Below are 6,112 nucleotides of genomic sequence, written 5' to 3'. Positions count from 1 at the left end.
CGGGGCGCGGCGACGGGGACGACGGGGATGGGGACGGCCGGGGCGGCGACGTCGACGAGGGCGGCAATGAGGGGCGGTGACGGTCGGGGGCGGCGACGAGGGGCGGGGGCGGCGACGTCGACGGGGACGGCATCGATCGGGGCAGGGCGGCGAGTTGGAGGGAGGAAACAGAGGGAAGAAACAGAGGGAAAGTGATTTTTTTCAACTGGTGTATATATAGAATGGACCTTTAGTACCGGTTGGAGCCACCAACCGGTACTAAAGGTCTGTTTTGGCCAGGCCAAGCGGCGGGAAGCGCACCCCTTTAGTACCGGGTTGTGGCTCCAACCGGTACTAAAGGGGGGGGGTCTTTAGTACCGGTTGGAGCCACGACCCGGTACTAAAGGGGGTGCGCTGGCTCCAGGCGGTGCGCAAGTTTAGTCCCACCTCGCTAGCCGAGGGGCTACCGCACTGGTTTATAAGCCCCAGTGCGGTAGCTCTCTCGAGCTCCTCTTCTAAGCAGGCCTACTGGGCCTACCTGTCCTCTTCTGCCTAGTGGGCCTACTGGGCCTTTGCGGGCCTGCATCCCGTCCCAACAAAAAGTTGTGTTCCTAGTCGTATGCAGGCCGCTTTGGCCCAGTAGGCAGGCTTTTTTATTTTCTTAATTTTTTTTGCTTTATTTATTTTTGTTTTATTTATTTTTGAGTTGTTTTTTGTTGTATTTAGAGTTTCTTTGTGAATATTTTTGCTTTAGGTACAAAAAATTACAAACTTTCTGTTAGTGCCGGTAGTTTTCAAATTTGAATAGTTTAAATTATGAATTATTTGAAATTTGTGTGAATCACTAGTTTGTGAATAACTTAACTTTGAAAAAAGTTTTTTCAGTGATTCTTTTTTCTTATGTTTAATATTAGTGTGTTTTATCATTATATTCAATTTGGTAATGCTTAGGTTATTTAAATAATTAAATGCCTTTGTAATAGTTGAGTTTTCGTCGGAAACACTGATACTTCGAAAGAGATTGTCCATTTTGTATATGAATTGCATCCAGTTTTTGCCGTAACCCTCTCTACTTTTTTGCACACGCTATTTGTATGAAATTATGATACCATGCCAACTTTCAACCTTTTCTGAGTTTATTTGAAATGCTTTTCAATTTCAGGGTCATTTAGCTGGAAAAAAATCAGTAAATGCATGAAAAGAATTTGTTTGCACATAAAATTTCTTCGCGTTTCAAATGCCAAAGCACATAACTACCCTAACTATTACAGACATTCCCTCCTGGGTGTGAAACACAGAAGAAAGTGATGATAGTGAAGCCGATCACATCCTAGATCTTTGGGTGTGAAACTTTTTCTTCGCGTGTGTCCCTTTGCGCCGTAGCCATGGAAAATCTTCATCATTTAACTGGATGCTCGGGTCAATATTCACTGTGAATGGAGCAATTTCATCAAACTTTTCATAATCTTCTGACATATCTGTCTTGTCATCCAATCCCACGATGTTTCTTTTTCCTGAAAGAACTATGTGGTGCTTTGGCTCGTCGTATGATCCATTCGCTTCCTTATCTTTTCTTTTTCTCGGCTTGGTAGACATGTCTTTCACATAAAAAACCCGCGCCACATCATTGGCTAGGACGAATGGTTCGTCTGCATACGCAAGATTGTTGAGATCCACTGTTGTCATTCCGTACTGCGGGTCTTCCGTTACCCCGCCTCGTGTCATATTGACCCATTTGCACCGAAACAAAGGGACCTTCAAATCACCTCCATAGTTAAGTTCCCATATGTCCTCTATGTAACCATAATATGTTTCCTTTCCCGTGTTGGTTATTGCATCAAAGCGGACACCACTGTTTTGGTTGGTGCTCTTCTTATCTTGGGCGATCATGTAAAATGTATTCCCATTTATCTGGTACCCTTTGAAAGTCATTATATTCGAAGATGGTAACTGGGACAGCGAGTACAAGTCATTTTGAATATCACCATCATTGAGGGCACGTTTCTGCAACCAACTGGCAAAAGTCCTCGCTTGTTCGCGTGTAATCCAGTCGTCAGACTTCTTCGGGTGTTTGGACTGTAGAAAATTCTTGTGTTCCTCCATATATGGAGCCACCAAGGCGGAATTCTGTAGAACTGTGTAGTGTGCTTCAGTGAGAGAATGCCCGTCCATACATATTATTTGATGCCCTCCTAGCGTGCCTTTTCCTTCCAGTCTGCCCTTATACCGCGATTCAGGAACACCAATCGGCTTAAGGTCAGGAATAAAGTCAATACAAAACTCAATGACCTCCTCATTTTCATGGCCCTTCGAGATGCTTCCTTCTGGCCTAGCACGGTTATGAACATATTTCTTCAAGACTCCCATGAACCTTTCAAGGGGGAACATATTGTGTAGAAATACAGGACCCAAAATGTTAATCTCTTCGCAAAGGTGAACTAGGACGTGCGTCATGATGTTGAAGAAGGATGGTGGGAACACCAACTCGAAACTGACAAGACATTGCACCAAATCATTCTGTAACCTTGGTATGATTTTTGGATCGATTACCTTCTGAGAGATTGCATTGAGGACTGCACATAGCTTCACAATGGCTAATCGAACGTTTTCGGTAGAAGCCCCCTCAATGCAACCGGAAGGAGTTGCGTCATAATCACGTGGCAATCATGAGACTTTAGGTTCTGGAACTTTTTCTCTGCCATATTTATTATTCCCTTTATATTCGACGAGAAGCCAGACGGTACCTTCATGCTGAGCAGGCATTCGAAGAAGATTTCCTTCTCTTCTTTGGTAAGAGCGTAGCTGGCTTGACCCTGATGTATGCCGTCTTTTCCGTGCATACGTTGCTGGTCTTCCCGTGCCTCTGGTGTATCTTTTGTCTTCCCATACACGCCCAAAAAGCCAAGCAGGGTCACGCAAAGATTCTTCGTCATGTGCATCACGTCGATTGCGGAGCGGACCTCTAGGTCTTTCCAATATGGAAGGTCCCAAAATATAGATTTCTTCTTCCACATGGGTGCGCGTCCGTCAGCGTCCTTCGGAACAGGTTGTCCGCCAGGACCCTTTCCAAAGATTACCTTCAAATCCTTGACCATATCATGTACATCAGCACCAGTACGGTGGCGAGGCTTCGTCCGGTGATCTGCCTCACCTTTGAAATGCTTGCCTTTCTTTCTTACGGGATGCCTTGTCGGAAGAAATTGACGATGTCCCAGGTACACATTCTTCCTACAACTATCCAAATATATACTATCGGTATCATCCAAATAGTGCGTGCATCCGCGGTATCCCTTGTTTGTCTGTCCTGAAAGGTTACTGAGAGCAGGCCAATCATTGATGGTCACGAACAGCAATGCCTTTAGGTCAAATTCTTCCTGTCCGTGCTCATCCCACGCATGTACACCTGTTCCATTCCACAGTTGTAATAGTTCTTCAACTAATGGCCTTAGGTACACATCAATGTCGTTGCCGGGTTGCTTAGGGCCTTGGATGAGCACTGGAATCATAATGAACTTCCGCTTCATGCACAACCAAGGAGGAAGGTTATACAAACATAGAGTCACAGGCCACGTGCTATGGTTGCTGCTCTCCTCCCCAAAAGGATTAATGCCATCTGCGCTTAGACCAAACCATACGTTCCTTGGGTCACCTGCAAACTCCTCCCAGTACTTTCTCTCGATTTTTCTCCACTGTGAATAGTCAGCGGGTACTCTCAACTTTTCGTCTTTCTTACGGTCTTCTGCGTGCCACCGCATCGCCTTCGCATGCTCTTTGTTTTGGAACAAACGTTTCAACCGTGGTATTATAGGAGCATACCACATCACCTTGGCAGGAATCTTCTTCCTGGGGCGCTCGCCCTCGACATCACCAGGGTCATCGCGACTGATCTTATAACGCAATGCACCGCATACCGGGCAAGCGTTCAAATCCTCGTACTCACCGCGGTAGAGGATACAGTCATTAGGGCATGCATGTATCTTTTGCACCTCTAACCCTAGAGGGCAAACAACCTTCTTTGCTTCATACGTACTCTCGGGCAATTCGTTGTCCTTTGGAAGCATATTCTTTATCATTACCAGCAACTTTCCAAATCACTTGTCAGATACACCATTCTCTGCCTTCCATTGCAGCAATTCAAGTGTGGTGCCCAACTTTTTTTGTCAGCTTCGCAATTCGGGTACAACAATTTCTTGTGATCCTATAACATGCGCTGCAACTTCGTCCTCTCCAGATCACTTGCGCAGTTTCTCTTTGCATCGGCAATGGCCCGACCTAGATCATCAGCGGGCTCATCTGATGCCTCTTCTTCAACTTCTTCCCGCATTGCCGGCTCAGCTTCTTCCCCTATTGTTGTATCATCGTATTCAGGGAACCCATGGCCAGGATAGCCGTCGTCGTCCTCTTCTTCTTCATTGTCTTCCATCATAACCCCTATTTCTCCGTGCTTGGTCCAAACATTATAGTGGGGCATGAAACCAGACTTAAATAGGTGGACGTGAATGGTTTTTGACGTAGAGTAACTGTGACCATTCTTACAGCCAGCACATGGACAAGGCATAAAACCATACGCTTGCTTGTTTGCCTCAGAGGCCCGCAGAAAAGTATGCATGCCATTAATGAACTCGGGAGAGCATCGGTCATCATACATCCATTGTCGGCTCATCTTCATTACACAACACCGAATAGACCAAATTAATACAAGTTCATACATAAAGTTCATATACAACACTAAATTAAATGCAACATACAAATAACTCTCTAGCTAAAGAATTTAAATGCAACAACAAATGCGATGAAGATCGCAACTAAGGTAACAATTGATCCAACAGCATAATGATACCAAGCCACACTATCAATGGCATATTTTCTAATCTTTCTAATCTTCAACCTCATTTTCTCCATCTTCATCTTGTGGTCATCGACGACATCGGCAACATGCAACTCCAATTCGATCTTCTCCCCCTCAATTCTTTTCAATTTTTCTTTCAAATACTCATTTTCTCTTTCAACTAAATTTAACCTCTCGACAATAGGGTCGGTTGGAATTTCCGGTTCACATACCTCCTAGAGAAAAATATCTATGTCAACTTGATGGGCATAATTTGTCATAAACACGAAATGCAACAACTATTTTTAAAAGAGAATATACCACATCCGAATCATAACAAGGACGAGGGCCGACCGGGACGGATATCAAAACCATGGCACTATGTATAACAAACAACATATGGGTAAGATAATTATACGAGTAACTATATATCCAAATCACACAAACATCAATTTGGTAATGTGTAAAACATTCATGAACAAGAGCCTCACCACAAGGTGGTGCCGGCGACGGGACAGTGCGGGAGTTCGACAATGGTTACGATGGAGATTTAGAAGGCACTAAGTAAACCACACCTACATATGCAAACTAAGTGTTATTTTTGACCTCAGATTGCATATAAATAAAATACTAGCAAATATAATTCCTCCCAAATTAATCACTACACAAAGCATTGCAAGAGCTAATCTAGCAATGAGAGTTGAAAGGACAAAGTTGCTAACCTTTGTAATCATTTGAATGGATGGGGGCCTTCAAATCTTGACAAATTTTGGGCAAAATTTGTGAGGAGCTTGAGAGGAAGAGGGGAAGAACAGAGAGGAGAAGGGGAAAAGGGGAAGAACAGAGTGGCTCGGGTGGACGAAGGGTTTATGTACGTCGACCTTTAGTACCGGTTCGTGCCACAAACCGGTATTAAAGGTGCTGGAGGGGCCCCAGACAGACAACACCCTACCACCACTCTCTTTAGTACCGGATCGTGGCATGAACCGGTGCTAAAGGTTCGCCACGAACCGGTACTAATGAGAACGGCCGGCTAGCCATTGGAACCGGCACTAAAGGACACATTAGTGCCGGCTCAAAATCAAACCGGCACTAATGTGTCTCATATTAGGTCCTTTTTCTACTAGTGTCTGAATGATGTATGAATTATTTGTTCATTGTGTGAAGTGGCAATTGTAAGCCAGCTATTTATCTATCCTTGTTCTTGTACATGGGATTGTGTGAAGATAACCCTTCTTTCGACAAAACCACAATGCGGTTATGCCTCGAAGTCGTGCCTCAACACGTGGGAGATATAGCCGCATC

At 44.6% G+C, this 6,112-nt stretch overlaps 1 pseudogene; it reads left to right on the top strand.

The window, feature by feature from the left end:
* LOC119279347 overlaps positions 1–6,112 on the top strand; it is a 54,987-nt pseudogene that overhangs the window by 42,388 nt on the left and 6,487 nt on the right.

Source organism: Triticum dicoccoides, chromosome 3B (genome assembly GCF_002162155.2).
Source record: "Triticum dicoccoides isolate Atlit2015 ecotype Zavitan chromosome 3B, WEW_v2.0, whole genome shotgun sequence".
NCBI lineage: Eukaryota > Viridiplantae > Streptophyta > Magnoliopsida > Poales > Poaceae > Triticum > Triticum dicoccoides.
Note: the sequence above shows the minus strand (reverse complement) of the source record. Positions and strands in the feature narration are given on the sequence as shown.